The sequence below is a fragment of the Carassius auratus genome, chromosome 28, assembly GCF_003368295.1.
Source record: "Carassius auratus strain Wakin chromosome 28, ASM336829v1, whole genome shotgun sequence".
Classification (NCBI taxonomy): Eukaryota; Metazoa; Chordata; class Actinopteri; order Cypriniformes; family Cyprinidae; genus Carassius; species Carassius auratus.
This window is the reverse complement of record NC_039270.1, coordinates 7,352,554-7,366,594: the sequence shown is the minus strand read 5'-3', so window position 1 is coordinate 7,366,594 and position 14,041 is coordinate 7,352,554. Positions and strand designations below refer to the sequence as shown.

General features: G+C 37.3%; 1 protein-coding gene across 2 annotated transcripts in view; it reads right to left on the bottom strand.

The window, feature by feature from the left end:
* Nucleotides 1–9,480, bottom strand: part of rai1 (retinoic acid induced 1) — a 49,613-nt gene extending 40,133 nt beyond the window's left edge. The window contains exon 1 of one of the 2 annotated variants that reach the window (XR_003276131.1): nucleotides 9,105–9,480. The gene's annotated coding sequence lies outside the window, so the exon portion shown is untranslated. The remainder of the gene's footprint in view (nucleotides 1–9,104) is intronic. The other variant, XM_026207477.1, reaches the window with a different exon arrangement.
* Nucleotides 9,481–14,041: the final 4,561 nt, after the last annotated feature.

Genomic DNA, 14,041 nt, shown 5'->3' with positions numbered 1-14,041 from the left:
AGGGCAGCAAGTGAGGCACAACCATCACGGGGGCCCAAAATATGTGCATGACACCCCTGCCAAAGCTGTAGAGTTGGCATGGAGGGTTGTGCATTAGGTGGATTTTTTTTCTCTCTCTCTTTCTCAACTTCTGTTTTGGCTCCCTGCAGCAAACCATTTTAATTGTATTTTTCTTATAATGGTAGATGGATACAGTGTGGTTGCCATGTGGACAACACATAAAAATAGAGATTAGACTGAAAAATAGCACTACGATTCATCTTGGCATTGATGTATCTCTTGACATAAACAGCTCAAATAAATGTGGATTTTCAGTGTAAATATCCTTCCATTGCAGGGTCCAAGCAGTCTGATTCATCAGTAGGCAAATACCAGAATCTTGTGTTATTGAGTAAAAATATATAAACATTCTGAAAATAAGATACCTACCAAAAGTAGGTTAAAAAATGATATCACTCAAATAAACAAATACACAAATAAACAAATCAGTTGCTTTTTCAATATCACAATACTAAAAAGCCATAATAATAATAATAAACCTTAATAAAGTCTTCACATAACAAAAATGCTTGAAAGTATCCTAGCTGATTGTATGTAAAATATTCAAGTTCTTGTTTTCACATTTAACTGAACATTTTCTTCAGTTCACTTTATTGGCCATTTGCAGTATGAAACCACATTGGAAAAATTTACCCTTTACACCTTTAGGGGTGTACCATAAATATCGGCCGATAATTAATGAGCATCCATGACGTGAATATGCGCAGCTTCTCAGTTAACAACGGCTCCATCTATTAACAGCTGCTCCATGTAAAATCATGCACCTGATGGAATTTACCGCTGATTCGAGAACCTGCTTTAATGATGAGATGCTCATTAATTATCGGCCGATATTAATTGTACACCCCTAAAGAAAACGGATAAGGAATTAGTAATAAAACTAGTCACTCCTAGTTTTTTTCATATTCTTCATAAAAACTGATTTTAGAAACGGAGTACATTGGAAACATTTAACAATTGCACACAAAGAGAAAAAAATAAATAAGTTTATTATTATTTTGTGTTTTGCATTGGGGTTTTGCAGTGTACTGGTCATAGTACCAAATTTAGTTACTTCATATATTTATTTTTTTGTATTTACATTTACCCAATTCATAAGGCAGATTTAAACGATTAAACAGCTTTAGAACTTACTCAATATTTGTAGTGTAAAAATGTTTTAAAGATAAAGTAAATGATTGTTTTAGAGTGAAGCATATAAGATATATATATATATATATATATATATATATATATATATATATATATATATATATATATATATATATTAGGGGTGTAACGGTTCACAAAATTCACGGTTCGGTTCGATACGATACACTGATGTCACGGTTCGGTTCGGTTCGATACGTTTTAGATACAGCAAAATGTAAAAACATCTCAACTTTTCAGAATGCCGCAAGCGCACCGCGGGTCATGTGACAAGAACCAACCAATCAGCTTCATCCTTTCCCGTAACAACGTTGAGAGCTCAGCCAAGATGAAGGAACAGCTGATCATAGTTGTATATGGATTGCAATTTTGAAATAAATTCAGTAGCAGAGCTACTGCAAGCGATTTTTAGAGCTGCAAATCCATTTATCCTTCGCTGAAATTTCCGCGTCTCATGGAGAGAGCACGTCATTGTTGCTTAGCAAAGACAGACGCCTCAGGAGAAAGACGCGCTTAGCGTTTTCCATGCGTTTTTAGGCACGATATGTGAACGGCCCCTAAGGCGCTCGCTCACTCAGCACGCGCTGAAGGCTCGTTGCAAAATGTCTAATGCATTTAACAGACCAGAAATATAAGATCCTAAAATAACCAACAGGTCTGGTGTTTGGGTTGGATTCCCTGTAAGCTATAGTGTCTAAATGCTGCAGGGATAGTTTGCTGCGTGCATGTTTCTCCTTTTTTTCGTCTTTTCCCAGATAGTACTGACACATATATCCCAGATATTCCCGCTGTTTTTTTTTTTTTGTTTTGTTTTTTTTTTGTAATCCCGCTGGTGTACCCTGTCATGTTGCAGATGCGACATACCGTTGTTTATTTATCCACCACTCTCTTGCCATCACCATTATAGCTTAAAGGGAATCCAAAGTGCACCCAAACACCAGACCTGTTGGTTATTGGAGGATCTTCTCATTTCTGGTCTGTTAAACGCATTGGCCATTTTGCAACGAGCCTTCAGCGCGTACTGAGTGAGCGAGCGCCTGCTGAGTAGCCTAACATAAACATATAAGATGGTGTTTTTTTCTTCTTCGGGAGTGTCAGGGGCGTTGCCTGTTACGTTGTTTGGGTTATTGGGCTACCTTGTTGAACGCATATCATTATATTTCTTTCTTTCTCTCTCTTTTTTTTTTTTTTTCAAACATAATTAATTACTCCAACGAACCGTTCGGTATACATAATGCGTACCGCGTACCGAACCGAAAGCGTCGTACCGAACGGTTCAATACGAATACGCGTATCGTTACACCCCTAATATATATATATATATATATATATATATATATATATATATATATATATATATATATAATAAAGCATAAATATGACTAAATCTTATTAAAGATGTATTTTCTGTAACCAAATCGTAATATCATGCGATTTTGCTTCTCAAGTAAATGTATTGATTTTCAATTATGCAAATTGTTTTATTGTAATTAAGAAAAAGAAGGTTGAAGTTCAACAAAAAAGGACAGATAAATTGTATCTTCTGCTCTATTCAAGAGATTTAACAGCATTTTCCAAATCTAAGACGGAGGTGTGTTTTCATGCCCCACTTTACTACACTGTGGTTTCTCAAGGGTCTCACGAAACATGCTGTCCCTCAAGAGATCGTCTCTGTCCTCCCCCAACCCCAACCCCGACACCCACCCATACAAACACACACCAGCTAACCACAAACACATGCAAACACAAAGATGCATGTACCTCAACACACACGAACACTGCCCCCAATAGGTGAAGGCCATTTGATGCAGCAGCTAGTCAGAGCTACGAGATCTTCTCAAATCAAACCGACGCAGTTGTCAGCTTTTGTAGTGCTATGAAAGGACTAGTTTTTGGTTCATTTTCAAAAGCAGAGCCCGTTTTGACTACAGCACCTTGTTGTGTGTTCTTTACTACAGCGAGGGGATTGATGCTAACATTAGGCTAAGCGCCGTCTCTCCCTCTCGCCCTCTTTCTAACGGTTATATAATTCAAACGGCTGTTTGAAGCTGCAGAAGTTTTCAAATGCTTTTGGAGCTGCTGTGATAACGACAAGGAGAAAAAATCATCTGGGCAGCATGGCTTAAAATCACAACCCCTCTCATCTGTTGCTGGCCCCTGAGAGCCGTTGAAAAACCCACGCAATCCGCTTTGCGAAAGCAGCCTCGGAGATCAACCGACGCCACCCAAAATCGCGCACCAGCGTCTACCTGTAGGTGCCCTTGATAGTGTCGCACTCTGGTAGGCCAGGATGTGCTGATGCTAGGTGGTAAATTGGTCTGTGCAGCTGGTTTCTCCTGAGGGGATGTGGTATGGATCACATACAGTCAGAATTGGGACGCAAATAAATCACATGCAAATGCTTTTGCTCCGTCTCTGTGGGGGCTTGAACCTGCAGCTCTGCGTCAGCCGTTAGCTTTCAGCTTTACCATATATGCAAAGTGTTATTTCTACTTATTAGTGTCTTTGGTAAAGCACAGATATCTACATAGGGTTAGGGGTTTGTTCTAAACCATTAACCCTAATTATGAAACCTCTGCCTGTAACGCTTTATTGTTTGAGCCACGGATGTGAATCTCAAATCACACGGCTTATTTAGGAAGATGCGGTATTATTATAACTCCCTTAGACTTACACAGAAACAGTCATATATCTACTGTAGATACCAGTGTATATCATAGAGGCTTGGTAGTGGCCCGTTTTGAATAAACCCCATAGTAACCACCAAGAACCAGGGTATTATGTTTTGTATATTTTTGTTTCTACTTTTCAGTTATTATTATTAGTTTTGCTATTAAAATGTATTATTTTTATTTAATTTTCACTTTATTTATTATTTTAGGTCAACTATTTTATTATTTTCAAGTTAATTGGATTTTAAATGTTTAACAGCTTTAATTTTCTCAACAGAGTCTAGCAGTTTGGCTCTTTAGTTGCATTTTCATGTTTAATGTTCACATTAGGCAAATTTTAAAATATACCAAGAATACACTTTTTAATTTTACAACCTTGTTTCACTTTGTTTTAAAGTCACAGTAATTCATTGCATTTTTGTTTAATTTTTGTGCTTTTTTAAATTTCAGTAACAAATTTTCATTTCATGTTTGTTAACAATAAATTCACTATAGCTTTTTTTATTTCTATTTTCATCTTAGTTTAACTTTTCGTTTTCACTGCAATATTATTTAGTTCTATTTTTTGTTTTTGTTGAGTGTTCTAGTTTTGTTATTTTTTATAATTATTACCTTTCAGTAAAGCTCACTGGTATCATTCAGTGTTTAATAGTAATACATGTTTCATCACACTTAGGTTTAATATTGAAAAGTTGAAAACAATAACATTCACAATCAACAACTGAAACTGGTTATAATAAATCATTGTATTTTGAATTCATGATCATGTATTTTGCTTTTGCTTCAGTTTTCCATATTAAATTAAGGAAAATTTGTATATATTAAAACAATCATAAATAATAATAACTTAAGTCCCTAGATCACCAGAAGCAGGCACCACCCACAATGTCAGAAGAAAGGGAAACGAGAACATGGAATCAAGCACGCATTGCCCATATGAGTGCTGCAGTTTCAGAGCAGCTATGATAAATGCTAAGTCACGGTAAACACTGGAAACATAAGAAACTGTAAAAACATAAAATCCTCTTTTTATTATGGAACCGTTTCTCAGCCATGAGGTGTGGCAGAAAGCAGGAGTGTTTGTGTGCGCATGCGTGTGTGCACTAGTGTTCTGGCCCAGTGGACTGGTAAATACAGCGGCTGTGGAGTGGAAATGAAGGCTGGATCTATTTGGAGAAACGCTAGATGACCTTCCTCTGAGCTGGATGACATCCAAGCGATTTCACTGTGCTACCACCAACGCCATACGTCACGCTCCCAACCGCACACAGATGTGTATATTCAGACACACGTGGACGTGAGGGGCGTAAACATGCACACAAACATAAACAACAGGCCATGAGTTAATTGAGCACAACCACACACATACACAAACATGCACGTACACAGTTGTGGAAACAGCCAAGAAATGGAGAGCTAAAGACTACATTGAAAACCCTTTTTGTATTCAATTGATATTCTATTGACTTTACACCATTAGCCACCAATATGTCATGAGAAAGAACCATTTTTGCTTTGATTACCCTGACAAATTATATCATATGTCGCATAAAATCATGGAAGTGGTGCACAGCAGTTTAAAAAAAAAATATTTTTAGGTGGATAATGGTTAACTGACATCCCAGAACAGTTTCTCTGTTGCTTTTTTATTTTAATTTAATCAGTTTCACAAATATGCATACATTAGCGTTTGCAAATTTCTATTGGCAGAGCAAATTTATATTACATTTTGTTCCCCCTCTGTATCGAAACCATACCGAACCATGACGTCAAAACCGAGTAACGTACTGAACCATCATGTTTGTGTACCGTTACACCCCTAATATAGATAGACAGATAAAAATTTATAGATATAGTAAGTATACATTTTTCTATGGCCATAAGCAAGTGGTTTACAATGTGACACTGACGCAGCAATATTGACCAATGCTGTGAGTTTAGGGTGGGACTGTCTGTTTGATTCGGCCAATGGCAGACGGAAGGAGGGTTCTGGAAACCTGTTTGGAAACAATTAGCATTTTTGGTCTCCATTTATAGCTACAACTCGCAAGAAATCGCACAAGTCAGCATCAAACAAATCAGTATTTTTTGCCTGTAAATATGACATTCGTTGAACGCAGGTTGTTTTGCGACCCTCGATTGCGTATTAATGCGTCTGAGCCACCGGTGCATTTGTGAAACGTTTCTGTGGTGTCGATTCATTACGGTGTCACATATCTGACCCCCTGACCGTCGAGTTTGTTGTTTTATTTCTTCTCTCCCTCCATTCATTTCCTGTTCTCCGTTCGTTCGGAGCAAGAGTGCTGAGCCTAGTTCTGCAGAGACAGCAGCATCTGGAGATAAATAATTCCTCCATCGCTCCTCTCCTCGCTTCCTCCCTTGCGCGCTTTGCCCCGTCCTGACCTTATGGATCTGTTTTGAGCCGTGCCAGATTGTTGTTCAGGACTCTCGCACCTAGAAACAGCGGAAGGGGGAGGGGTGCTGTCTTTCCCTCTCTTCACCTCATATCCGTCTGTCTCTCTCTCTCTCTCGGTCTACTCTTTCCCCTTGCCTCTATCTAATTTCATTCCTATCACCTTCTATTCTTGAAAGAGCCAATGGTTTCCAATCTGTCTCTCTCTCTCTCGCTCTGTTTTTCACGGTTGTTCTCCGACTGACCCTCAGGTGTGTGACAGTTTCAGGGGATTGCATCAGCCTCCACGCTACATTCGGTATAGTCCTGACAAAAAAATATAGGGCCATGGAGAGCTGGGCGGCGTGATGGTATATACCGGGAGATGGTAGAAATTTGTCAACTGCTACAGATTTTGCTAGAACGATGTATTTGCGTGGGCAGGACTGCATTAGGTTATTTCCTGTACCCATGAGAAACTGTGGAATAATGCAAAGAAGTAAAGATGACAGAGTTTAGCTGTTTATGGTTGCCGAGCAACATCGAAACTGGCCGCATTAAAATAGAATTCACCTGATGTGTTTATTTCAGCTATTGTACTGCAGCTTCGATGTGGCTCATCGAATCAGAATTCAGGGTTGCTATAATGTTAGTTATAGTATAATCTTACGCCAGATGTGTTTTTCATTTTCTAATCTGATCTTTTTCATCAACAAATTCAAAATAAAAAGAAAAAATAGCAAAGTGAGATGGAAAAAGATAAATAACATTTACTGGATTAAAAAAAAAAAAAAACATTTAGATTTAGAAGAAAAAAAAATCAAGACAAACACATTGCAGTACACCAATAACACAAAATAATGTTCTTTTTAGCAGAATCATATGACCCTTTTAAATGTAATTTTTTTTATTGTATATATATATATATATATATTGTTTTTACAGATTAGTATTGTATTTTGAGTTGGTATCCATCAAGTTCCAAATACATAATAATAATAATAATAATAATAATAATAATAATAATAATAATAATAAATAAAAATTTATTACAAATAATTACCTTTCACTTATGAAATATTTAGGAATTTACTGGATTATCAAAAAGCAGTCAGCGATTATTATATAATTATCTAAATTATCATGAATTATGACGAATACAAATTGTATAATATAAAAATGTATGTATTTTATCATTGACTTTTTAGAATTCAAAATGTCAAGTTATATTACCATGGTATAAAATGACTCATAGCATGATATAAGATTGTGGTCCTACCGCCCGCCCCTTGCAAGCATGTGTGTGTGTGTGTGTTTGGCACATGATCTCGTCTGCTGATGTCTTGGGTTGTTTTACATTGCATCCTGACACTCTTAACCTTGGGAATACAGTTGCAACATTATTTTGTGGATTTATCTAGTATGTTATTGCAGATGTTGGTATCAACTTTTCACTCTTCTCTCTGATTCAATCACTTATTCATGTCATCCCTCCATTTTTCTCCCCTGCCTTCATCTTCCTCTCACCTCTCTCTCTGCTCCGTATCTGTCCGTCTCACACATACCAACATGCACACACACACACACACACACACACAGCGCTCTCCACCTGTCAGTCACACTTTCTCCGCACATAAGCGCATCTCTCTCTCTCTCTCTCTCTCTCACACACACACACACACACACACACACACACACACACACACACTCACACGTCTCTAAATGGATTCTTGTGAGAAGGGCTGTCCAGAGCATCAATATCAGTCAGCTGTAACACTGCAGTCTCAGTGCAGTATTTAATAGGTTAGAGCTGTCTTACCTCTGTGTTTCCTTGATCAAGGGCATGGTGCATGCAAAATAACACACACACCAACAGAACGAATTCCCTCGAAATGCATGTAAATAGACCTATATGCTTTCCAGAACGTCTCAATCACAAAATCATCCTCATAGTATCGCATAACCACAGGTTAAACCCAACACACACTGCATATGCATAATGTGTCGTCAACATAAACACAAGAGCATGTTGAGTACGACATAAACGCTCACGTTTTGTGTTGTTTTTGATTCCGTCTCAACATGCAGAATCACAGAATCTTCCTTGTATGATCACATAAGCACAGGTTTTCCTATAAAACACACTGTATATGCATAATGCATCTTTAACATAAACTCAAACGCATGTTAAGTCTGGATTTGTGTTTTGCGCTCCAAATATGACTGGTTTAGTACATTTCACAAACACAGAGTGTGAATCACATCTAGACTGAAGCTTAAAAATGCATTTTTTTATTGTTAAAACACTCTCATAATAACACTTTTTTTGTTGACATGCATGGTCCCATATAGAACCTATAACATCAGTGGAACCTTTTCACTGCTAAAAATATATATTATTAAAACGTTATTCACATTAAAAAAGAAGAAAAAAAAAGGTTCTTAAAATGATGGCACTGACATCATATAAAGTCCAAACCCACCCCCCGACTCCTGGAACCTGATTTTGCACAACATACTAAACACAGTTTAGACTCAAACAAAATAGCCATCTCGCAGAGTATCTGTTGCTGCTATCAGTTGCCAGATTTGAGATCAGCGCTGTAGCTTTTGAAACGGGATTCGCACAGGAGCAGACTGAACTAAGATCAGACTCGGAGCGCAATGCCAAACACATGGGCATCCTGTTATTCAACACGCCCCCCTGTCCCCATGCATGCGGCTGTGGAGAGGCACAGCAGCGCTGCGTCCCGCATTCCCCATTCATTCATCCATCCATCCACTCGCACTGACATTAAGCCCTTTAAATGTGGAGAAACATGCGTCTCTACCTGCGGCGGTGTCTGTGCCTGGATCCCGCTCCTCTGGATCAGGGCTGCAGCCTCCTGCAACGTGGAAAATGGCAGATATTCCCTGTCAGTGGCAGACTCGTCTCTCTCTCTCTCTCTCTCTCGCTGGTGTGTGTTGTCGCTCTATTTCACTTTCCTCCTTCCCTTTGCTGCCATGTTCGGAGCGGGGCGGGGGCTGGGGCTGGGGGTGCAGTTTGGAGGAGAGGAGAGGAGCGTAAAGGAGAGAAAGGGGGCTCAGGGGGATAAGAAAGCAATTAGAGGGCAGTCCTCTCTTACTTCCAGACGGAATGTATAATGGAATTAGCTCAGGGGGGATCGCAGCCCGTCCACAAGCCAGTGAGAGATGGATGGAGCCAATGCATGTGTGAATGCTGATTTGTGAAGGGGGGAGTCGATTGGAGACCACCTGCTCTAGCTGAGAGGGAGAGAGATAGAGAGAGAGAGATGGAGGGGAAAGATGTCAGCTTCAAAGGCTGCCTCACAGGTTAGATCTCTCATCAGAACCGCTGTGTGTGTGTGTGTGTGTGTGTTTCGAGAGAAAGAGTGCGGTGTGAATCAGGCAGGAGTTGAAAGAGTTCACTTAGATGGGGAGAGACCCACAGAAAAGAAAAATCACAAATGAGATCTGTTGAATATTTCAAAGATTTTTTTCCTAGACAGCCCTGAGATTGGATGGAGGACAAATGGAGACCCCGTGAAATCGAAATGGGTCGTTTATATGGTAGTGTACTCCTAAACGTGGATGCAGTTAGGCCTAACATTCAGCATTTTAAATCTACCGAGTCGATGACTCATCCTGCACTCACAGAACTATGCAAATTTTCGCTCAATCATATGGTCTCTGCAATGAGAAAGTCCCGCCTCCTAAGTCACCTGCAACCAATTAGCAACAGCAAAACATGGATCAAGGCTGTAATGTACAAAAAGACCGTAAGCTGTTTAAAAATAGGGATGATCGATTTATGATCCCTACACCAACGTCCTGTTTCAGAAAGTACATCAACACAGGAGAAAAACTGCCCTTTTCAAGCCAATTCTTGATGTCTTCATGTCATCTGACCTACCTGTAATGTAGCCTAATGTCATCTTGTAGTGCACTTCAAATCTTAAAAGTATACTTAGAGATAAACCATATATATATATATATATATATATATATATATATATATATATATATATATAATATAATATTTTTGAATCAAAAGGCCTCTTAAGTCTGTCAAAAGCACTTTTAACTGTATTCTAAGTGTATTCTAACTGTATTCTAAAAAAAGTATAACTATTCTTTATTTTAAATCTAACTATATTCTAATGTATATTCTTTTAAAGTACACTTTTTCTGTAATAAATACTCTTTTAATATTTATTTGTTTTTTTACAAGGGAAGATGCCAACAATTTTATATGACATTTTCATAAGCTATGTTGCTATGTTGTCTCAAAAGCAGTCTTAATTTCAACTTATTGCATTTAAATAATCAAAACTATATTTTATTTTAATTTTAACTTACATTTAAGTATATTCTTTCAAAGTACACGTTTTCTGTAATAAATAATCTTTTAGAGAAATTAGAAATTAGAGATTTTAATATGAAATCTTCATAATTTCCCACAAACTCTAGATGAAAGACCAAATTATCTGAACTATGTTATCCACATAATATATTATTATTATTAAATGTAATAAAGAATACATTTAATAAAAAAAAAAACACCTCTAAATTCTTACTGTATGTCAACAAATGTCATTTGGGTCTATTCTTACTAGTAAAGACTGTTAGGAGAAACATCTGAGACGTAAAAGAAACCTAAGTGAGATCTCCTGAGCTGTTTTCCTCCGGGGAGAAACACAGAGGCTGTGGGGGGAGGCTGGGGAGATTTTTATGATGCAGAGGCTCGTGCCAGTGACTATGACTATGAAAGTGTGTGTGTGTGTGTGTGTGTGTGTGTGTGTGTGTGTGTGTGTGTGTGTGTGTGTCCTCAAAGACAAGATAAGAAGTGTGTGTGCGTGTGTGGGTCACAGATTGTGCCATGAATAAGAATAAGCAGAGCATACTAAAACCTTTCTGCCTGTAATTGCAAGTCCCCCTCTTTATTCTCTCTTTATGCAGAATGCATTCATCAGTATTGCTGCACAACAATCTTCATTTCTTATTCATCTCTGTCAGAAGTGCAACATTCACATTAAACAACCCGTTCGTATTAAACGACTAGATTTTAAAGTGTTTCTGATCGTGCCCTGACAGTGTCACTCTCTTGAAGTTTACCGTCAGAGCCCAGCAGAGGAACCGATTGATTTGGGATTTCGTTTCTTTCCAGACATGCGCCACTGTGCGACCTTGACGAGGAAAGACCAGACTGATATTTTACAGGCGGATTTATATCTAGAACAACCTAGAGTCCTAAAACACTTTGAATTAATCTGCTACTTTGACTTTACGTTGTTTGATGGCATCACATTTAAAAAATAATATAATGCAAACATTTAAATAAATAAAAAATAACATTGCAAAAGAAATTCACAGTAAATATGAACAAATTGAATCCATCAGATTTACTGCTTTAAATATTCTCTAGTGAAGTAAACAATAATAAAAACATTTATTTTTATTTTATTTTATCTTTACAGAGGATAATCATTCCTGGTTTCAGAATCCAATATTATTCATATTATATATAAACAAACTTTCTTGGCTCCTCTTTTCCTTATAGTAATTTTTATATATAAAATAAATTTAAATAAAATAGAATAATTTACAAAAAAAGATCCTAAGATAATGAATAAGTAAATCATCATACAAGTTTAAAAAATTTAATCCATTAAGGCTTATATCCATACTAAGCCTTCTTAATCTTTTTTGTTGGGTTTACAGATAGATAGATAGATAGATAGATAGATAGATAGATAGATAGATAGATAGATAGATAGATAGATAGATAGATAGACAGACACAGGTTCATTAATGGCTCATTGAGGGGGAGATTTGGTCACACGTTCGTCTCTGTTTGGGACATACTAATGAGGCCACCACGCAGCAATTAATGAATGTCTGTGTCTTTCCTCTTCTTCTTCTTGTACTTGCTCTTTTTAACGGTGAATGGATGTCACACAGAGGAATCATGTTAATGAGTGCTGGGTACTGAGAAAGAGAGCGAGAGAGAGGGATCTCTGGGTCAGAAGCTCTCCTGAGCACATGAGCCTCATGATCAATGGAGAAGAAAGATGTGTGTGTGTGTGTGTGCTGGGGGACAGGGTGTCTCACTGTTACCATAGAGACGAGAGGACAGTGGTCTTGAACATCACTACTGAGCAGGAGGGATGCTCACACAAGCTTTGGGAAAGGTTATAAACGCTGGTGTGCATGCAAATAAGGGTTCGGATTAGATTGGAGGACGTGGTTGTAGTGAGGTAGAGTCAAAGCTGATCAATTACTAGTGCAATAATAAACATTTCAAACACTTGATATAGAAGGTGCAAATAAAATGTTGTTGGCTTTGTAGCTTTAAAAAGGCTCAGTGTCGTGTTCATCAAGGTATATTTATATATCGTTGCTTTCTGACACGGTTATTGGAATCGTTCATGATGTTGTCGTTCATTTGGCAGATGTGGGAGAATATGTGTTTACTACACAGTCTGTGACTAAGTAAGTAAACACTGCTCGGATGATAAAACAATAACGCGCGCGCTGCCATCTAGCGGCGACACGGAGATACGACGATCCTGAGGAGGACTGGGATGATGATGATAACCCAACCAGACCCGTGGAACAAACAGTTTTAATTTTTTGTTTTTAATTTAAAGTTTATGCTTCTCATCTAATATTTATATATTAATTGTTTAGTCAACCTTATTTAAATAAAGACAAGCTTTTATGTTTATATTTTTAGTTTACATTTTAATTTTAGTTTAAGTTTGAGTAATTTTGTTACGTGCTTTTGTCAATTTTATAAACTTTATTTTAATATAAATATTATACTTTTGCTCATTTATTTCAGTTTTAGTCATTCTAGTACTTTTTTTCAGGAAGTTGCAAAGACAACATTTCTAAAGTTTTTTTTTTCTTCTCATCGAATATTTAGGTTATATTTATGTCAGCTTTATTTAAATAGTTTAGTTTAGATTTAGATCGCTGAAGATTCGAAGTATGCAAAACAAACCATTTTCAAGCAAAGAAAATAAATAAAAATATAAAATTCATTGGTTCATATTCATTACCATACTGTATGGTTACATTTCCCTTAATATACAACACATCTGAAATTGTGTCTTTTTCAATTCAACAGAGCTCCTCTTTTGTTCCAGATATAAAATAATTACAAAACCCAACCATCATGACAGAATATTCATTGTACAGGACAGACCAGTCATAGAATATAAATACATATTATGTTATTGAATATAATTTATTCTTGAATGTCTTCGAGGATCTGTAAATCTCTGACCCAGTGAGTGTCATGTTCATCTCGTGTCATAATCTCTCTAGGTGGTCAGATTAACACATTTACTTATGAAATGGAAGGCACTCATCCTCTGAAAATCACAGCTCAACATCAGACCAGACCTGCTGTCACTGAACTGACAAAATATTGTACATGTAGTGTGTCTACTCGAAGAGCTCATCTCAAAATACAAGCTAACGATCATTAGCAGTGGTGTGTTGTAGCCTTACATTTAAACATCTGAGCTGTGTGTTCTTGATCAAGACAACTTTAGGCTACTCTGGGGGACTTAACTTGTAATTAGTGTACTGTAAATTGCATTTAAGCATTAACTAAATGACTTAGTCGTAATTAAGAGTTCAAGTGTGCAGTTTTCTGTGTTACTACAGCCACCTAGCGGAAGAACAAAAGTAAAGCATATTTTTACACAACCTTTGCAAACGCCTTTCATCACACCTTATCCTTATTTAGTATGGTATT